The sequence below is a fragment of the Pipistrellus hanaki genome, assembly GCF_964339955.1.
Source record: "Pipistrellus hanaki genome assembly, chromosome: 13".
NCBI lineage: Eukaryota > Metazoa > Chordata > Mammalia > Chiroptera > Vespertilionidae > Pipistrellus > Pipistrellus hanaki.
Genome location: NC_140515.1, coordinates 42,717,004 through 42,739,649, shown reverse-complemented (window position 1 = coordinate 42,739,649; position 22,646 = coordinate 42,717,004). Strand labels below are relative to the sequence as shown.

Below are 22,646 nucleotides of genomic sequence, written 5' to 3'. Positions count from 1 at the left end.
TTCTAAAAGGAGCTGGCCTCTAGCAAGGGCTAGCTCAAGGAGAGGAGACAGTACAGCCAAGACTAGACTATGATAGACAGTTGGATTTACTTTGCTATGAAATTGAGAGAGTACTTGGGACTTAAAGTGGCCTAGGCCTTCATCTTCTCCAAGAGAAATGAGGGGAGAGCTGCTTCATCAGCAGGTTAGAGAGATGAGAGAGTAGTTCCTATGGGCCCACACCCATGGGACATGTTTGTTCAGGTTACTGGTTATGTTCATTAAGTCTTACATTTGAAAAAAAAACCCACATAGTTTCTACTCTTCAAATGATACTCTTCACTAATTTATTCTAAGTTGCATTAATTTTTCACATATTTAGAATTGACTTGTACATTTAATGTGAATATTTGTCTTCTTTCCAAAAATGTTTCCAAAATATTAATAATGCATCTTAGAATAGCTTGGGTCCTAGGATTTAGGAACTGCATTATTAAAAAGACATGCTGTTTTCATATAATAGTTTACATAATTTTATATTAAATACTGGATCGAGGCACTGAGGGGGCCAAAACAGTTATTTAAATATCTGCAGTACCAATATAAATTACTTTGATCTTGAAATTTTCACATAAAAATCAACATAGTATTTCTTGAAAGTGCAATCATTAAGCATCCTACTTTCAAATAAAAAAGACTCTACTGGTAATTTAAAACAGAAAATTGTTTTGTCAATTGCAACTATAGTTATTTGATTTTTAAAGAGCTCAAGGCTCTTTTTATTCTTAACTTTGTTTAAATGTACAAAGAAGAAACATTGGGCTCATCTATACTAATAAAAGGATAATGTGCTAATTATACTAGATAGAAAGGATGTCTTCTGGACATTCTTCCAGATGTCCTTCTGGATAAAGCTCCAGCAACCAGCAATGGCAGCAGCAGTAGGATGATGGGGGTGGTGCCTTACCCTGATCGGCCCAGTTACCTCCTGCAGAGGGAGGCCAGACTGTGGTTTAGGCCCGCACAAGAAGCAGGCCTAAGCCGTCAGTAGGACATTCCCTGAGGGCTCACTGAACTGTGAGAGAGGGCAAGCCAGGCTGAGGGACCCATTACCTAGTGCATGAATGTTCATGCACCAGGCTTCTAGTCCTATAGCTAATATGCAAATGGACCAAATGGCAGAACAACTGATCGCTATGATGTGTACTGACCACCAGGGGGCATGTGCTCAATGTAAAAGCTGGACACTGGTGGTCATTGTGCTTCCAGAAGGGGAGCACTGCTTAGCCAGAAGCTGGACTCAACAGCTGGCAAGCACAGAAACGGTGGTGGAAGCCTCTCCAGACTCCACGGCAGTGCTAAGGATGTCCAATACCAAGGGCTGCTGGACTGCAAGAGGGCATAGGCTGGGCTTAGAGACCACCCCCCCCCCCCCTTCTGAGTGCATGAATTTTGTGCACTGGGTCTGCAGTTTTATATAAAAAGAAATAAAAGTCTTGATATGTAAGTTATTTGTTTCAGAAAATGTAAGTGTTGTAGAAGTCTGAAGAAACCCAAGTAATGCTGGAGTTACACAGCTTTATTATGCTGGCAGTCTCAGCAGAGTCACCTCCAAAATCTGAGCAAACCAAAATGGTGGAAGCCCCTCTTTTACCCCCTTTTGGTGTTCTTTGTCCTCTAAATATGGATTATACTTCCAGACCTTTTGGAGGCTTTGCAAAAAGCCCCATGGGTTGGGATGGGGGTCTTGAGATCATATCTAAGGGCCTGGGGCCAGCATTGGTAACCCCTCTCTGGGGGCTGTGTCATGGTTTATGGCCTCTGTGAAATGTGAGCATTTAGGTAACAGGTCTTGCAAGACCAGTTTGTGGAGAAAGGGGCAATGAGTTAATTATAGGTTATCAAGAATGTACATTAGAATGCTGGCACAGATTCAGATTGCTAGCCCCCCTAAATATCAGGGTTACATTGGGATTAGCCTTTTAGCCTTCTCATAAATATAGTGCCAAACTGTAATGCTAATTTCTCAGGTTCCAGTCTAGTGTTGTTGTTGTTGTTGTTGTTGTGTGTGTGTTTCTGATACTTAGAGATACATAAGGTGCATCAGAAAAATATAATAGCATTATTGGAAAAAATTGCATTCACAGTAACTGCCCATATCAATGACAATTTACATTCATTTCCAGATGTGTAAAAATGAGTATTATACAGAATGAAGAGAATATAATACACTATGCTGTAAGATATTAATCATTTAACAAATGAATCATGTTTGTTGAACCCTGCTCTCATTAAGGAAATATTTGGTGTGGAGAAGAGTACACATAGAAGTATAAGTCACAGCCAAAACCGGTTTGGCTCAGTGGATAGAGCATCGGCCTGCGGACTGAAAGGTCCTAGGTTTTGATTCCGGTCAAGGGCATGTACCTTGGTTGTGGGCACATCCCCAGTAGGGAGTGTGCAAGAGGCAGCTGATCAATGATTCTCTCTCATCAATGTTTCTCTCTATCCCTCTCTTTTCCTCTCTGTAAAAAAAAAATAAATAAAATCAAAATATATTTTTAAAAAGTATGACACAATTCCTACTCTCAAGGAAATGACATTTTATCTGAAGAGAGATCTGTGAAAAATAACATGCACGCGGGATCACATGGTAAGAGCACAGAAGGGGCACAGATGAGGAATCTCATCCATTCTCACAGCTTTACCAGCTACCTAGAGTGGGGTGATTCCCAAATTATTGCTTCTAGCTTTGACCGCCTTGGAAAGTTTTATTTTCATGTTTTCCATATTTTAAGCTACCTCTTACACCTTTTTATCTGACATCCTCAGGATGACTCAAATAAAGCATTATCTTCCCCCAACAACCTTGGTCCTGCTTCTGTATTTCTTCTTTGTAAGGTCATTGCAGTTTCTCAACAATGAAGAAAAACCCTCTACTACCCCAACACCCCCCCTCCCTGCAGAGCTATCTACCTGCTCTCTATTCTTGAGTCTGTCTCCATTGTACTTGGTAGGCCAGTTTGTTCATTAAATTCCACAAAGAGTGAAATCTTATGGTGCTTGCCTTTCTCAGACTGTCTTATTTCAATTAGCATAATGGTCTCCAGGTCCATCCATAATGTAGTAAAGGGTAAGATATTCTTTCTTTTTAATGGCAGAGTAATATTCCATTGAGGAAATGTACCAACAGCTTTTTTTGTTTTGTTTTTGTTCTCCCCCTCCTGCCCCCAACAAAAAGGTAAAACCCTTCTTAAATTATCCTTTCCTTTAGAAATTCACAGGGAGCCATTGGCTCTTTTGTAATTTCAAGATCATTCTGGTGACTCTTCTGTAGTGCTAGGGTTTTGCTGGAGGAGTTCTTACTTGATATCACTAACCACTTTTCTGCTGACCTTGAACTAGCCGGAGACTGGTTACATAAGTCATTCTGAGCTTCTGCAAAATGTGATTAAAACCTCAAGAAAGACTTAACATTTTTTTTTTCCATTTCTTTGATTTTTTAATAGCATAGAATAAGAAGTGTATGCATCCTGGCCTTTTCGATTCATTGGGTAATTTTGTGTAAAGGAACCAATACAATACCAGAGAATTCGAATTCAGTAGCTTTCTGTTCTGATCAGCTGATTTTGTGTTACCTGAGACTAGTTTTACTCCTTGACCTCAGTCAGGATTTGTGGGGCTTTTAGGCACGTCTAGATAAATGTGAGTGAGGTGGAGAAATAATTGGTGCAGTTCATAAGCCCACTAACCTACATTTTCTCGATATCTGAATTGCATTCTGGAAATGGGATGCCGTGGAGTGAATAGTGACCGGGAAAGGTGCTAAGGAAACAATCCCGGGGCAGGGAATGGAAATCAATCTGCTCCGCTCTTCCTGCACACAGTCTCGGCAGCTTTGCTCAGCGTTGTTTGTTTTTGGAAACGACATGGTACTCTTCGCAAAAAAAGGGGTTGAGTGAAGATCAGAGACCACGCACGCCCTCGAGTGTAAATGATTTCCAAGCTGACAGAAGGTAGGGATCACTCTTGGGCGCGAACGCCTGGAAGACTTTTTCCATCTCAACTTTCAGGAGATCAATCAGTTGCTTTGTACAACGGAAACAAGCCCATGAAAAGGAAGCTGGGAGAGAAAGCCACTTGTAAAAATGTATTTTATTGGAAAATAACGTGCTCAGGCTCTTAAGTTAGCAGCTGAACTTTTCAGTGCGGGGAATATAAAAATAGGTCAAGAGACACATTAAAATAGATCACGAGGAGACGGGTTGCAGTGATTGTCACGGGTAAGCCAGCAGCAGCGTGTCACAGACAATATGCGTTTTCTTCCTAGACAGTTTCAGCTGTGATGAAATAGGCTCAACGTGGCAGTCATTCATAAACCCGTAGGTGGTAATAGAGTTTTTTTTAAGTCCATTTTTTCCCCTCCTCACTCAGTCTAGTCTGCCACCCTCTTTATAGCTCATTTTATTTGATAATCAACACTTGAGCGAAAGACAGGTGGCCATGCCTCTTAATGACCTCTGTGGCTTCCTGGGCAGAGTGCAGGCTTACAAAAGCTTCTCTTCTATCGCTGTTCCTTGGACTATGTTGAACATTCTGGTATAAAACTACGTAAGCACAGTAAAATGGAATGAACCTTAAGAATTTAACTTAGAAACAGCACATTCTCTACCTAGTGCAGTTATTTTAAAAAATTGATTCAGTTGTCGATATTTTAAAATAGGAAGATTTCACACACACACACAACTTAGATTCCCAACTTCCCTTTAGGAAGTGGAAAATTGTATTGTATTCTTACGTGACCCAAACCAGCTGTTACTAAGTAGTGACAGCTCTCTCCAGAAGGGTTAAATTGCGAAGAGTGCAAAATTTCACCATATTGATTTGTTTCTTAATCAGAATTTCTGGTCTGCTTTACCTGTCTAGATTGTAATAGATATTTGAGTTGAGAATGCCAAATGAACACATGCAATTTTATGTTGTTAAGTGAAGATGGCTCATCAGAATTCAGTTGCTGCTTTTCTAAACCATTTACATAGAATTAAGCCTTACAGGTTTTCATCCTACACTCCCAACTCTGTTCTGTTTGATTCTGTTTGAAGTTTGTTACCATAGAACAGCAGTTAACTTGGCTCAGTCTAGAGAGGAGATGTGGCAAAGAGAATTGTGTGGAAGTCTAGTTCCTGGGGCTACCTGTCGTGGGAGGTCTCTTTGATGCTATGAGACCCCATTTAAATCAGACGCTTGAGCCAGGAAAAAATAATTATCCTGCTCTTCAAAATTGCTACAGCCTTTCGGGAGAGCAGTTTATTTAAGAAGTTTATCAAAAGCCTTAAAAACTCGTATATCCTTTAATTTAATAATTTCATTCCTAGAAACAGACTTGAAAAAATAAGCAGAGATGGGCTCAAACATTTATTGTGATGGTATCTATTGATATAATCACAAAACATGGGTACAATCTAAATACTGAACGTTAGAATAAATTCTGGTATATGCTTATGAATTGAAGCTATGCAGCCACTGGAAATAATGTTTACAAGAACGTTCAACAGTGCTTTATTATGAAATGGACAAAGGCAGTAAGATTCCAATTATCTGAAACTTGCATTTGCTTGCAGATAATACAGAAAAAAAAAGGGAAGGCTCATATAACAAAATATTAATAGTAATTATCTAGAATAGTGGCATTTTAATTTTTTCTATAACTGTACATTTCTGCTATGAATATTATAACTGGAAAAGTACACTTAATTTAAAATCTTTTTCCTTATTACTCTTCTGATTTTCTCTCCCAACATCATTGCTTTCCAATCTTCAACAACTAGAGTCAAAAGAATGAATTAAAAGGTCAGAATATTGTCATGAAGTGATTGAGATTAGAGAATCTTAATTGAGAGCCAGGCTTTCAATTTCAGTTCAGATATTTTTGGCTATATGAGCTCGGGTAAGTACTTAGAATTAATGTGCCTCAGTTTCCTCATTATAAAACAACTATGTGATAATACTTGTAGGTTGTTGTAAGTATTAAGTAAGCTAGTATTTTAAAGAACTTAAAATACACTGAGTGGCCAGATTATTATGATCTCTGAATGCATAATATACACTCAGTGTATATTCTCTATAATAAAAGGCTAATATGCAAATTGTCCGCTCAATTAGGAGTTCAACCAGCATGCAGGCTGGCCAACTGCCCATGTCCACTCACCCTGGCCAGGCTGGCCGGACCCCACCCATGTACAAATTCATGCACTGGGCCTCTAATACACACACACTCACTGAGTGGCCAGATCATTATGTGTTTAGAGATCATAATTATCTGGCCACTCAGTGTAGAGCCTTGGATATCTTAGATGCTTTTGTGCTTATTGAATAGATCAAGTATAGTAGGAGAGCTTTAGGCTACAGATGCCCATTGCAGCCTTTTAAAATTTAGGATGTAAAGGTTTTGAGAGAATAAACTTGTTTCCCTTGGAATTTTGAAGTAGGATTGTGCTTTCTGGACTCAGGTCAGAGTTGTTGGAAGTGGCATGAGTAGTCTGGTGAATGTGTATCCAATATTCTAGAATCTTTTCTAGAGCTCCTTAAGGACAAGTTCAGCTTTTTATAGTGCACAGCTTTGACTAAGAATGACAGAACTTAAAGGATCAGTAAAGTAAAGGAGGCCATAAACCCGGATCAAACGGGAAGGATGCATGTTTTGCTTATCTCAGAAGAATCTGGAAACATTAGTTTAACAGGCAAGTGGTGATGCTCTGGAGCAAAACTTAGAAAAATAAAAACTATTCTTGCTTCCTTTCTGATGGAACTGTCATCTGCGATGGAGTCCCCTCCAAGAAGCAGATTTTCATGAAAACCCTCACAGGGAAGACCATCATTCTTGAGGTTTAACCCCCAGATACAATAGAAAATATGAAGGCCCAAGATCTAGGTTAAGGAAGGAATTCCTCCTGATCAGCAAAGACTGATTTTTTACTGGCAAGCAACTGGAAGACGGGCGTACTTTGTCTGACTACAACATTCAAAAGGAGTCCGCTCTTCATCTTGTGGTGAGAATCTGTGGTGGTGCTAAGAAAAGGAAGAAGACATCTTATACCACTCCCAAGAAGAATAAGCATAAAAGGAAGGTTAAGCTGGCTGTCCTGAAATACTACAAAGTGGACGAGAATGGCAAAATCAGTCACCTTCATCAGGACTTCCCTTCAGATAAATGTGGTGCTGGAGATTTTATGGCCAGCCACTTGGACAGACATTATTGTGGCACATATTGTTGGACCCCTGCTTCAACAAACCAGAAGACAAGTAATTGTATTTGGGTTAATAAAAGACACGAACTAAAAAAAAAAAAATTATTCTTAGAAATTTTCTTAACCACATACTAAATACAGATGAGATTGACTCATATGCACTAGTCTAGAAACTGTAGAAATGGGGATATTTTTATTTTAATGGAAAATGTGTAGTTTCTCACTTGGAAATATCCATAGTCTGAGGCTTCCTGTCTTTAAGGAACTTAGAGCAACCATCTCTAGACTTTGCTGCTGGAGAGTTTCTCTCGGTGTGTTCATGCTGCCTTCAGTCTCTGATCAAGTGTTATGGATGGGGCCTTTTCCACCGACCTGATATAAAATTATAAAATAGCAGCCCTCTACATATCCTCTCTTTCTCTCTCTCTCTCTTCTCTCTCTTTCTTTCGCTTTAACCTGGCTTTCTTTCCCTCCATGGCACTTAAAATTTTCTAAATGTTCTAAAATATTAAATGTTTACTTGTTTATCATGGTCCCTTCCCACAGTAGTGAAAGCTTGACAAAGATAGGGACATTAACCATAAGCCCCCAATTTCTAAATGAACATACAAAGTATAGATGGTTCTGATACATATGCCTATGAGAAAATGATAGGAATTCCTGTACCAGCAGCATATTTTTAAGGTCACAGGCAGATATCATTGCTTCACCTGGAACGAACTATGTGAAACCTCTTGTTTAAAGAATCAAAACTTGCTGGATTACATGCTACTTTATCCTTGAATTGCTTCCTGATCCTTCTAGCTGCAAAATTCTCTTTTCTCTAAAGTTACATGATGCTTGATTGTTTTCTGATGATACACCCTACGTTGTATCATCAGAAAACAATCTACACTAATGTAGTGTAGCATAGAAGTTAAAAGTGGGGGGGGGTGAAAGATTCAAGCATATATGTGAGTTTTTTTTTATTAGATGTACATACTTGGGAAAAATTACTTTCTCTTAGTCCTAGTTCCTCATTTTTAAAATGGGGATATCAATAATACCTACTTGCCTGACATTATAAGCACACCATACATTAGTTATTGTTTTTTATTTATTTATTTATTTTTTATTTCAAAGAAGAAGGGAGAGGGAGAGAGAGATAGGAACATCAATGGTGTGGGAATCAAGCTGGCAACCTGGGTATGTGCCTTTGACTGGAATCGAACCCAGGACCCTTTAGTCCTCAGGCCGATGCTCTATCCCCTGAGCCAAACCAGCTAGGGCTAGTTGTTATTATGTAGTTGGCTTTGTCCTTCTCTCGAATGTGAATTCTCTCTAGGAGAAAAATCTGTTTGGTGTATCCTAATACTGGTTGCTCTATGTTGTAGAATCCCAAGTCAAGTTTGCTGAATGGATAAATATATGAATGTACTTCACTGATCAGATAAAAATGATTCATTGGGGAAAGAAAAACCGATCAGTATGCCTGGGCATACTTTCTTCCCATAGACATGTATTTAGGCTGCAAACGCCTTGTAGTGTCTTCAATCCATATACCTTTAAATATTTAAGGCCCTAAATCGACCTCTTGCTGTGCTTTTTGCCTCCTACCTTTAGAACTTATTTCTTACCCATTGTGAGCTAACCCCTGCTGGCATCAGTCCCATAAAAGAAAATGAATGTGCTTATTCCTAAATAAATAATGGCACTGTTGCTCGTTTTTTCCACAAGGGATTCTTCCAAATCTTACTGGAGCAGTGAGACACACAGAGAAAGGACTTCTATGCTCTTTCCTTGAAATGGAAAGAGGCACTTCAAAAGCAAATATTTCACATTTGTTTGGGCTGCTACTGACACATGTCTCAATTTACAGTTATGGGTAAGCTCTAGGTTACAAAGCTGACATATGAAAAAAAAGGACTGATAAGGAAAAATTTGACAGTCTCTGCCTTTTCCATCACCCCATGGATGATGGGTAATTTCACAATGATGACAGCTTGGGACACAGTTCTAGAAATCTTTTTTTCCCCCTCTCTCAAATATACATTAAATTAGTGTGTATATATGTACATGTATTTTAATATTTTATTTCAAATTTACATTAAGTGTGTGTGTGTGTGTGTGTGTGTGTGTGTGTGTGTATTTTAATATTTTTTCTCTGTTAAAAAGTCACATCTGTAAGAAGTTAGGACAGCAGCAGAGAATCTATTTTATCTTTGATTTAGGACTAATCTGCATGAAAGAGCTGCAGAGATAGTTATAAATGTGAATTCTTTGTCCATAACCAAAAGTTTTTTCCTTTCTCAGCCACTATCTCCTCCTCCTCCAGTGCCTTTCACTCTCCTTCTCCTGATGTTTACTCCCCTCCTTCTCCTTTCCTGTCAAACAGGTAGCACATGACTTCCTTTTAGTGAATCAGCATCATCTTGAGATTTTTAAATTATTATTAAAGTTCATCTGATTCTGGCTTTCTGCCACCCAGTGACAGCTTCAGTCTCACTTCTCTCATAGTGCGCCCCATTACGATGACAAAGTGGCATCTGATTTTTAAGAGTGTAAATACCACACTGGACTTCCACTATGCTTCATCCTTCACTGGTAGATAGAACACAGCTTTATGGCTCATAAATAAGGCACAGCAAGGATAGTTAAAATCTAGGAAATGTATGTATAATACATTATACAAAAGGTTCCCATTTCCCAAGAAAGCAAGCTTTCTATCAATGCAATATATCTTTCATATTATTCTTGTTTATGGAAAGAATTTTATTTTAACATCATGATTCATCAATATAGACTTACCCACCTTGATCCTTGGTGACAAATCCATGCACTGGGCCTCTAGTATACATATAAAATCTTTGGTTAATCTCTTCCTGTCCTTCCCTCTCTCCACTCCCTTATGAGATTTATCAATCTGTTCAATGTTTTCATGCCTGTGCACTGAGTGTCTGCCTCTTGGTGGTCATTGCAAGTCATAGCTACTGGTTGAAGGGTTGCTTAGGCATATAGATATAGATATAGATATAGATATAGATATAGATAACTTTAATACACCTCTTTTTGAATTGTGCATATCTTGAACACAAAAATAAGCAATAGCATAGAAAAATATAATTAATATATTTTAACATCTTTCAAAAGAATATCCTCTATATATTCATAAAATATTCACAAAAATTGATCATGTACTTAATCCAGAGACATTTTTGCATATGAAGTATACATTTTATAGTCTACCTTTTCTAACATTAAAAATTGATATCAGAAATTGAATGAAACAATTATTAGAAATTAGAAATAAATGACATGAAGGTAATCCCAAAATATGAAATGTGTAACAGCTAAGAATGAATTTCTGAATCACTGTTCAATGAAACTGGAAATAAAAAACATAATTTGCAAACTTTGTAGAAACCAATGCAAACTGGAAACACACGACAGAGCCCACACTATAGTCAAAGCAAATACATCTTTATATTTTTTTAAGTGGAATTATAAAGCAAACTATTGTTCCTTTCTGGGTGGACTGGTCATTAGTGTCTGATTTAGCTGGACATGAAATTTGATTATCTGATTGACAGAGAGGAAAGATGACAATGCAATCAATTTAGCTTATTACCTATTATTAAAGAATTAAAAGGAAGAGGCTATTAATAAAGATAAAAATAAAAGTATTGGGGGAAAATACTATGAAAAAGATTAAGCAAAAATTTATTTTTTTAAGAAAACAAATTATTTAAACCACTTGGAGTGTACAAAAAACGATGAACAGGCAAAATGATAAAAATATAGAATGGAAAGGAATAGCCATTTATAGAGCAATATGTAGAATTCTGTGAGGTGACTACAAAAAAGGTCTTAGTAGCAATTTTGAAAAACTAGACAAAAAAGATATTTTATTAGAAAATTACAAATTACTAGAAAATTATAAGAAAAAGTACACAATTGCATAGTTTATTAAAAATGATAGGAGGCGCTACATTTAGCCTTGAAAAAGGGAAATGCTCAAGTACAGCAACACACACTCCAGTATGCAATATATGTATATAAAACATTCACATACATGTAAACAGACAACTGAATTCATATTGCTGTGTCTAAACTTGGGCAACTGAATTCATATTGCTGTGTTTAAACTTTCTCACTTCTGCCCAGTAACAATGATGTTACTCGTTTGGGCCCTCTGCACATGCATTGCCATACACATTAGTTTGTATGCATATGAATAATGTACCAGTATATGTACATATATAGCTCATGTAAATAATCAATATATACATGTGTGTATATATAAACATCCATATTATATATATATAATGTATATATTATATATATATGAAAAATTATATAAAAAAAGCTAAGCTATCTTGTCTACCAAGAAATTAAAATATACTATATACTATAAATTCACATTGATATATTTGCTTAGAAATGGAAAGTAGATAACATGGGACAAAAATAGAGATTCCAGAATTAGAATTTGGAGAATACAATACATGACAAAGGCTGTGTTTTAATTTAGTGGGAAAGGATGGATTATTTAATAAACTGCGTTGATCCTATATCCTATGCATATGGAAGAAATCATATGACTCCCATTGTACATAATGTACAAAAATAAATTCCAGATGGACTGAATATCTTTTTTCCCCCTCAACCATTTGAGAGAAAGCTGCAGACATAATGTCCTTTTACTCCTAAACACTTCATAAAAGCAATCACAGTACATGAAAATCACAGTCAAAACCAGGAAATTACAATTGGTGAAATATTATCCTCTTATCTATTGCATTACATTACCACCAATTGTACTAATGTCTTTTTAAACAAAAAGGGGAATGGTAATTTCCATCTCAGATATGATGCTGCACTTCGTTGTCACATCGTTCTGTTCTCCTTTAATCTGGGAGAGCTTTTCAGTCTTTGACTTTATCACCTTAACACCTTTGAGCAGGATGGGCCAGTTATTTTGAAGACTGTTCCTCAACTTGGTGTGCTGATATCACCAAAGACATTCTTAACCGTGCTTTTGGTTGGTCTGTTATTTTCTCTGTTTCCTTTCAAGCATTCGCCTATCCCACTGATTTGAGAGGCTGCTCAGTGGCAAAAATGGATGGACCCCTGGTTCAGCCTCCCTTTCAAAGCTGTTTGCTGACAACAATAAGATCTCCTAAAGTTAGCCACCACCCACAGAAAACCCAGTGTTTCCTTACTACCTGGAAATCCAACAGTACCTGTATTCTGAGATTCAACATTGTTTATAAAAGATTAGAAAAACTTTTCCCTATTTGTTGGCCATAAGAGTAATTATATTTGAGGCAATGCCCTTGTGTTAATCTTAGTCAATCACCTAATCAAATTTCATGTCCAGCTATATCAGGCCTTAATGGCCAGTCCACCCAGAAAGGAACAGTAGTTTGCTTTTATAATTCCACTTAATTCTGATGGTTTTTCTTGAATTGGCAGGTAGCGGTTGTTTTTGTTAGGAATATAAATAATTTTTGGCCAGCTGGCAACTGCATTTTTATTTTGCATTAATTTGTTTGACCTTCTAATACCACAAAGACTTAGTGGGCCAGGTTTTCAAATGGTCTGAACCAGCCTTTCTTTTAACAGGTGTAATTTAATCTCCTGCCTGTTTCTTTGCACAAATGCCAGTGTTGTAACATTTATCAAAAGGCTTGTAAACTGGCTGCCTGATGCTGTGGACTGGCTGAGTGGAATAAACACAGCCCCAGGAAAGCTAACGCCCGCCATATTCCCAAATTCTCATCGGTGTGGTTAGAGATTGGGACTGTGATACTTTCTACATAAGACCTTGGTTCCTACATTTTACCACCTATCTGAGCTTTACCACTAATTTCACATAGAGAATAGCATACATATACCAATATGAACTTAATTCATATTGCTGTGCCTAAATTTTCTCACCTATGCCCAGTAACAATGATGTTACTCATTTCATAGGCACTCATTTTAATGTGAGGAAGAAATTAAATAATTTCACCTGGTGCATAGTATACATATAATGACATCTAGTAAATTTCATCTTTTGTTACTTTTGCTGGTTATGTCACTTCGGTAAATCATGTAAGTGGATGTTCCGGGTATCGATTGATGTGTAACATTTTACCCCAAACCTAGTGTTTTGAAACAGAAAGCATTTTATCCTCACAAGGTAAATTAATAACTTGGGCCCCACCGGTGTGGGTTAGTGGTTGAGCATCAACCCATGAACCAAGAAGTCACTAGTTTGATCCCAGTCAGGGCACATGCCCGGGATTGCAGGCTCAGTCCCCAATAGAGGGTGTGCAGGAGGCAGCTGATTGATGATGTTTCTCTCATCGATGTTTCTATCTCTTTATCTTTCTCCCTTCTTCTCTCTCTAAAAATCAATAAAAGAATGTATTTTTTTTAAAAAGGTATGGGCAGGGCTTAGCTGGGTTGATCTGGGAGCTCCCAGAAAACTATAACTAGGACCAGATACTTCTGTAGTATTTAAAAAAAAAAAATCCCTAATGTTTTATTGATTGATTTGAACTATATTATGTAAAATATCGATGGTTTATAATAAACATTTATTTCCCGTTCTCTGTAAGTTAGCTGTGGCTTTGCTGGGCTTATCTTGAATCATTTGGGGTCAGCTGGACTGCTAGGCTTCAGGCTGGTGGGGAAGGGGGTTCAGCTATGTTCATATGTCTCCTCCTTCTGGAACCATATACTTCCGTTCTGAACGTAGGGTTAAATTGAGGAGTTCCAGAAGCTAAAGCAAAAAATGAACCCTGCTCATGCCATGTGCATTTACATTCCATTAGCCAAATCAAACCACATGGGTAAACTCAAAGTCGTAAGAGCTAGTCTATTCTACACACAGGGAGGCCATCAGGGAAAGGGATCATTGTGAACAACTAATATTCTCTGCCAGAGGCATACTGGAATAAGAGGTCAGTTTTCCTGGTCATACATACCATGTTGCAAAGATCTTCAATTCTCTATTTGTGAAGCTCTAATTCCCGTACAATAGAACAGAGCATCCACCTTCTGATAAGTGTTGGGAGGGTCTTTAGAGTTCAACCCAAAGCATAATATTTTAATTGGATAATATACAGAAATTACTACCCTATTTTTGGAAATGTTTTATTTATATTCACATGGTGTTTATGAAGCACCAACACTGTATTCAGCTATTGATAATGTGTAAGAAATTGGTCTCTGCCCTGAGGAATTTATTTCAGAGCAATTCAAGCCATTTAAATCAGTGTCAGGCTCTCAACTTTGAACAGACAGCTGTGCAGAGGAGATAAGCTTTTGAAGATGCAGCAGAAATGGAGTTCATAGAAGAAATGAGAGTGGCAAAGATGATAAGCAACCAAGAAAGGGAGAGTTTATCCAGACTGGCAAAACGAATGGTAGGAAAGGGGGGGGGGGATACCAGTCCAGGTGATGGAAAAGACAAAGGTGAGGCTCCAGCTCAACTTTATCCTCAGCATTTTCAGAAATCCTAAGAAAGTTAGACATCCTTGACTGTGGTTAGTTCCTCTCAGTCCCTGTGGGTATGTTGTTAAGAGATTCATGCACCTTAGTAATTCTCTAACCTAAGTTAGCACCTGATCATAGAAACATTACCTTCCAATAGGTTATAATTGGAGGGTTCCCATAGGCAGCTATGCCTTGAACATAATGTCTACAACTGAATTTATCGTATACCTGATGATCCTAAATTACTTACCACGTGAAAGTTGCTCTGCACTATAGGGATTAAGGTAAGGATAACAAGGAAAGTTGTGGTGTCTCACAGATTGCGTGGCCCATTTGGATGGGCACATGACAGGAGGGGATCTGAGGGGCAGATTCAGGCTGGTGGAAGAGTCCCCTTGCCATCAAAGCCTGCCCACTCACTTTGTGCAGTCTCCTCTCCAGTCTCTGTAGGGCATTTGTTTGTGGCTGCCCAGAATCAGTGACTCGCCCCGATATCTTCCCATCATTCCATGATGATGATGATGATGATGATGATGATGATGATGTGTGTGAATTATCTCTCCCACATTGTGGGTAATATTTTGCAAGTCTGTCAGCAGAGATGCCCTGTTCTGCCAGTCTTCCCTGATGGTCTTTTGATGTGTCACCTTGGCTACCCAATTGTGTCCCATTACTTAAACACTAATCTAGATGTTGTTGTAAATTTATTTTTAGATGTTAATAAAGTCCATAATCAGTTGACTTTGAGAAGAATATCTTTGATAATCTGGGTGGACCTGATTCAATCAGTATAAAGGCTTTATTAGCAAAGCTTAGGCTTCCCTGGGGAAGAAGAGATTCTGCAGCTTAAGATTGTGCCTGAGTGTTTCGGGCTGCCCTCCTGATGCCCTGAAGAGTTTGGACTTACCTGGCCAGCCTTGTTGATCATGCAAGCCTATTCTTTGATTGCAAAGAATTATTATACCTCCTTATTATACCTCTTTTACTGGTTCCGCTCCTCTAGTTGAGCCCTGGCTGACACACCTTTCCATCTCTGCTTTCTCACACATGAAATGGAAGGGATGCCCTATTTACCACACAAAAGTTGCTCTGCTCTATAGGAACTAAGGATAGCAAGGTAAGACTGTGATCCTTTAGTCTCTTAGGACAATTTACAGACTTCAAACTGATTTAAAAATACTTTCATCAGCTATGTTTTTGTTTTGCTGAGGTGAGTCTCTGCTGAGCTCCTTGTTATGCCATTCTGGAAGTTCTGCCTCTCTTGCTTTATTTTTATTTTTTATTCTGTTAATTTGAAGATATCCTATTGCCCTTTAGATAAGTGAATAAAAATTATTTCTGTGGCACCATTTGGCATTAACTTTGCTAAAAAGTGAGAAGTTGTGAAATGTGCCCAACTTGGAAATTGGGATCATTGACAGCACCTCAGTTTATCTTCTAGCAAGAATGCAGTCTCTGAGAAGCAGCAGTTGGAAAGTTGTGCTTACATCTGAAGCACCAATTTCAGTACAGTGATTGGTTGTAGCATAAATTTAGGTTATCTTTGGAAAAGTCTCACTGTATGGTCGAGATAGGCATGGTCGGCCCTCCCAGAGGTATTTGCAGGCACTTAGTAGAATAGCTTTTCATTAAGTAAGGAAAAAAGGTGATAAATGAGCTAACAAATTGAACTTTCAGTTTTCAAGTAAAAGGCTTAAATGTTAGCTAAAGAAACACAGGTAAAGACCAGAGTCCAATTGTGGCTAATAGTGTATGTTAGTCAGTATGCTTGTGGTGGGCGGGGGGAAGAAAAAACTTGGCCCTGCCACACTTTGATTTCAGACTTTTTGCATCTAAAAGTATGAGAGAAAAAAATGTCTGTTGTTATAAACCACTAGTTGTGGGTAATTTGCTGTGGCAGCCTTCGGAAGCACACATCTACTTTGTCTCTTGCTCCCCCTTTTAGTGAGTTTAATGTGACTCTTTCCGTCCAATGTCCATATGCTTTGTGTGGACATCCTTGATAAATGTCTAGGCTTATTAGCAACAAAAGGAATTTAAGTTTCAAATAGATAAAGCAACAAAATCTTTCAACAAAATGCCCTAAATGTGCCAGACCAATTTTGAGGTCAAACGATGTGTCTCAAGTGTCTCAGAAGTCTACTTAGAAATTACATGCTCAAACTTGATTATCATCACCACAGTGCATCTTTTGAATTAGCATAGTAATGATAAAAGTCATCCCACTCCTGACAAGGGAAAATGGGTATAATTACGTATTTGCCACAGGAGCTGTAAATGGACCCAATGTTGTAAATAGAAATTTGGCAATATGAATTAAGAACCATGAGGATGACACCATTTGCCTAGGTGATACCATTGCTTATAGAAATGTATTCCAAAGAACTACAAAAGGAAAATATTTATATGAAGGCATTTCTGTACCAAAAACAAAACAAAAAGAACAACAAAAACCCTGGAATAGTTCAAAAGTCAAACTGTGAACCACTAGATGAACAGACTGTGTCCCACTCATTCTTAAAATAATTTTTTTTTAAACCAAACATCTCTTTAGTGCTGAAGATCAATGCTAAAAAGAGCAAAATCAACTACTGAGCAAAAAGAAGCTCAGAACCGAATTCATATTCTTTCTTATGACAAGAAACACTCTGAATAGTAACAATGGTTCAGTCTAATTGTTATTGGATTTAGGTCCCATCTGGGTAATCTAGGATGATCTCAAAATCTTGATTACATCTCAAAGACCCCCCTCTGTTCCACCAAACTTAGTGGACTTATCTTTTGGGGTGGCCATCCTTCAAGCCGCTATAAACCACTGTTGGTTTGAGGGGATACCCAGAGGAGCTTAGATTTATCGTGATATACTTTTGTCAATGTATGTGCACCACTTTCTTGCAGGGCACAGAAAGGCACATGGACCTTAGAACTGGTCTGCTCAGAACCACTGCATATCAGGCATTAAGACCAACATTTTCCAAGGCAAAACCTAAGAACATCACTGACAACGATGTTATGCCACTTTGGGTAATAAATAGTACTCAGGGAGGCATGCTTTGGATGACAAAATGATGGCAATTTCAAATCGTGGTGGGAATGGGCAACTCAACATAGCTCATAAAATTGGCACTTTTTCCAGAAAACCCAGCTGGTAGAGACAAGGAATTAGCTCCTATTTTCTTAGCTTTGGATAATTCAGGCTATCAAAAAAAAATCAACAATGTATTTGTTTTTATCAAAATATAATTCTAGTCAAAATGGGTGCTATTAATTAAGTTTCTAATTTGTGATATTTAGGGTGCTATAAATTTCTGAGAAAATACTAGATTAAAGATGCACACTAACCACACAGATTATATGGATTCTCAGCGCATGATGGAGCTTATAAAGCTTCAAGGGCTGTATAATTCAATCCCCTCATTTCACACATGTGGACATTGAGGCAGGAGAAGTTGTACTGTCCTGCATGAGTCACCCTAGGAATGGGAGCCAGAGTCTGGGATAGAACCTGGACTACTGAATTCCAGTCTGTGGTCCTTTTGACCCTGCCACAATTTTCAAGGATAGTTATCTGAACACCGACTTCCCTCTGATAACAGCATCTTTCTTGGCCACTTTCTGTAGCTTTTGGCTGCTTTTCCTTGACTTTAGCCTTTTCCCAGCTGCTTATCAGAGGCTCTGCTTTAATTGCTTCCTTAACACAAAGTCAATTCTACTTGAAAGACTAAGCTGGACAGGGTACTCAATTCCTCAGTGTTCTAAGACAACATGGACGCTCTTCCTTGGAGGATCTGTAATTCAAATATCAGTTCCTTTAATTACAAAGTTTTAGTTCCTTAGAATCATTTATCTCAGACTTAATTTAAACAACTTTTGGCAAACAAGCAAAAAACCATGAAGAAGGCTTTAAACAGAAGCCCCCAGGTTCTTTTCATACCTGGCTCATAGGATTGGTGCTAGGTAGGATCTATGTGAATTTTCACATACACTGTGGAAGAAAGCATGGCATACATGAGGAATATAAGATTTTGAAATCAAGATGGTAACTCAAATCCCAGATTGACCACTCTGAGCTCTGGGCTACAGTTGTGTCAACAACCTGGGAAACATTTTTTCATTATAACAAGATAACATGTTGGAGTTATCTATGGTCTTATTTTTCTGTGGCTTTATCAGACAAAATGAGAGAGGATGAGAGGAAGGAGTGTTTGGTAGAAAAAAACATAGTCCTGAAACTGTGGTTTTTGTTCTTCTCTGAAATCCTAGAGTCATTAAGAACAGAAATGTTAGTAGCCAGTGTTGAAAGCAGGGGGATGTTCGTCAAGGTGACAATGGTCATAATCCAATGGTCTTTGGAATCCTACTGCTATTGTCTGTGGGGATTCATCATATCCTTCCACTGCTCTGACTGAGGCAGACACAGAGACTGTCTCAATGTCCACTCCAGGAATGCAGAGTTGGAACCAGGGAGGTTACCAGAAGATGCTGGATTCCTAGACAAGATTCAGCACTAAATTTATTGAGAAAATACAGGTGGTATCTACCTTCTACCATCAGAAGAATCTCATACTTTCCACCAAGCACACCCCCCTATGAAAAATGAGAAGAGTGGCTGAAATGGCTGTTATTGTTATCTCTTTCAAATTGTTCATAATCTTCCATGTAGTCTATAAATGTTCTAAGTGTTTCCATCCTTTAACCGGTAATAATTTCATATTTTACTTTCTACATACTATTAATTTATTTAAAATATTTTGATAGATACCTACTATATGCCAGGCTATCCATACCAATTAAATAGCTGATAGTGGTATTTCTAATTACTGTCATGTTGCTGTACATGCTTCTGTCATTATATTCCAAGCTCTAACTTATCTGATCCATTGGTGAACCCCCCTTTTTTTTAGACTCCAACTCTGTACTCATACTTCCAAACTTTACTCTTGATATGTGAAAATAAGGCTTTGACATTTAGCAGAACATTTAGTCTCTAAACTAATCTTGGTTGCCAAGACTATTTTCATACTTTTGAGTCAATAAAATATTTTCTGAAGTTTAAAGCTGAACAATGGCTTCTTTATTCTAGGTGGCAGCTAACTTCCTTAGAAATGAATAAACCATTAAATCAGAAGCCAGAGGCAACATAATTTAAAGGGGATGGAATTATCGTTGTTTTAACCATCTCAAAATAGAATGCTCTTTACAAGGGCAAGGAGCTTGTTTCATTTCTGAATGCCTCGTGCCTCGCCCAGCATCTGCTACACAGTTGGCACTCAATAAATGTGTCTTGGGTGAAAGGGTAGTCTCATTAGCTTTTATTAAATCACACTTTATAGTGCACCTCTGGATATCCTAGTTTATGTGAAATCAGAAGTTATCTAGGAAGGAATGAAGCATGTGTGTACTGGATCTGATTGACATGTCTCCCCACATTTACTCATTTCCACCCCATCTTTCCCCATGGTCCCAGGCCACTGTCATCTCACTCTTAACAGTAATTCTTCATGTGAGGTATTTGGATAAGCGGTACCAGTATCACCTGAGAGCTTGTAATAGATGTGAAATGTTATTCTTTACCTTAGACTCATTGAATCAAAAACTCTGAAGGGAGGCCCAGCAATTTATGTTTCTAACAGCCATGTAGGCAATTTTGATGTGTGCTAAAATTTGAGGACTACTTTTTGAACACCTCTGTCTAGCTTAGTCTCCCTCAGAGATGAGAGCCAGGATGTATTATGGAGCCCCTGAAAGAAGCCCCAGCTCTTCTATACCAGATTCTATGGGTCCAGATACTTAGAGGTTAGAACAGGTAACACAATCTAAATGTGCCCACAGAGTTAATGCCTCATACACATATACTGAGGTGATGAGAGTCTTTGTGTATGTAAATTCAAGCCAATGAGCTTGATTTTGCTGTTTCTGCAATTGAGATTAACTTAGGGCTATATGAGGGTGACCATATGGCCTGAGACCCACATCATAGTTTAGACTTCAGTAAGGCATTCTCTAATGGAGAATGTCTATGTGGCCTTCTCTCCCTGATGAGTGAATCTTAATTGCTTTTGTTAAGTCAATACAATTCTGAAATGCATCATGAACATTTGAATCAAGACTTTGTAAAGACAATAAGAGGACTTTGAATAACTAAATTTTTACGTGGGATGCAGTTTAAGGTAAAGTTCAAGAAAGCATAACTATAAATTATATACAATAAACTCTCCCAACTAATAGTTCTGAGGTTAAAATCTTAGTACATCTTTATTAAAACTTTAGGGAAATATCTCCGCCCTGCTGCTGTTTTTCTCTTGTTCTGGTTTTTAGTCATTCAGCGAGTCTCTTGTAAGTCCCATCTGTTCCAAGTCCCACAATGTCCGTGTTTGAATGGTTTCCTTCCTCATCCTAATTGTAGAGACATTTCAGTGCTTTTGTCAGTGGTGTTTGAAATTCATGTCAATGATATATAACAGCTTCATAAATTGTATGTGCATAGTTTTCTCCTCTGATTAATATGTACTGTAAGTGTCAATTCATTTCTGGAACTTGAGGAAATTTGCTTTTCTAATGGCTGCTATCTGTTTCTCTGAGTACTTTTCTCTCCTAGGCTTTTATCATAGCTTGCTGGCTCTCTTTGTTCCGAATGCTTGCATCTATGAAATCTACCCACTTTAAATAGCAGTGGTTTTTTTTTTTTGCTTTGATGGAAAAATATTATTTAGTCTGACACGATTATGAAAGGACTTCTCTCTGCCTCCCACTCCCCCACTAGAAGTCATTTTCTGATCATTCTTGTGTTACTGTCAGATATCTCTCACCTCATGTTGCCATATAAAGCATTTTTGTTTATCTATTCTTATGCACGACTATGTCAAATCACCAGAGGCATACAGGTGTACCAGTTAATACTGCGGATTTTTTTTTTCAATAGATAGAGTTACACATATGTTGATATATATTTGATTTGATATGTATGCTCTTTTGTTATATTAACAGCAAGATTCAAAACTTAATGTGTCAAATGTTAACATCAAACCATTAAAAATGCCCAATTTTGTGCCAAAATGCACTTGCGGGAAGTTTTAATTCATTACTCTATTTTGAAAAAAGTGCTGCTGCAAGTTATTGTATATTTCGGGAAGCTTATGGTGAACATGCTCCATCTTATGATACTTGTGATGGTTTAAAACACTGGTTTAAATGCTTTTAAAAGTGATGATTTTGATGTGAAAGGCAAAGAATGTCCAGGTTAATGGAAAAAGTTTGAAGACCAAACAATTACAAGCTTTATTGGATGAAGATACATGCCAAACTCATAAACAGCTTGCAGAAAGATTAAACATTGCTCAGCAAACAATTTCCAAATGTTTACAAATAACGAGAAAGATTTTAACGGATGGAAAATGGGTGCCTCATCAACTGAACGAAAGTCAAATGGAAAATCAAAAAATCATCAGTAAAATGTTGCTTAAATGGCATGAAAGAAAGTCTTTTTTTTTTTTTGCTTGCATTTAATTGTGACTGGTGATGAAAAGTGCATTTATTTTGAGAATCTCAAATGCACAAAATCATGGGTTGATTCAGGTCAACCATCAACATTGATTGCAAGGCCAAATCACTTTGGAAAGAAGATAATGGTCTGTGTTTGGTGGGATCAGTAAGGTGTGGTGTATTATGAGCTTCTAAAACCAGGTGAAATTATTAATACTGATCACTACCGACAACAAATAATCACTTTGAACCACACTTTGATTGTGGAATGACCAGAATGTTCCAGAAGACATGGCAAAGTAATTTTGCTTCATGATAATGCACCATCACACACTTCAATACCAGTTAAAAACACATTAAAATATCTTGCCAGGGAAGTATTAACCCACCCACTGTATTCACTAGACCTTGCTCCTTCAGATTACCACTTGTTCCAATCAACAGCACACGCACTTTCTGAGCAGCACTTCA

The 22,646-nt window shown here is 37.8% G+C and overlaps 1 long non-coding RNA gene and 1 pseudogene across 2 annotated transcripts in view; both read left to right on the top strand.

Moving 5' to 3' along the window:
• The window catches only part of LOC311632030, a 206,070-nt gene that overhangs the window by 73,608 nt on the left and 109,816 nt on the right, over positions 1-22,646 (top strand). The window lies entirely within an intron of this gene.
• Positions 1,612-7,285, top strand: LOC311632147 (ubiquitin-ribosomal protein eS31 fusion protein-like; annotated as a pseudogene). The gene is made up of 2 exons: positions 1,612-1,761; positions 6,751-7,285. The product of its transcript is annotated as a ubiquitin-ribosomal protein eS31 fusion protein-like (transcript).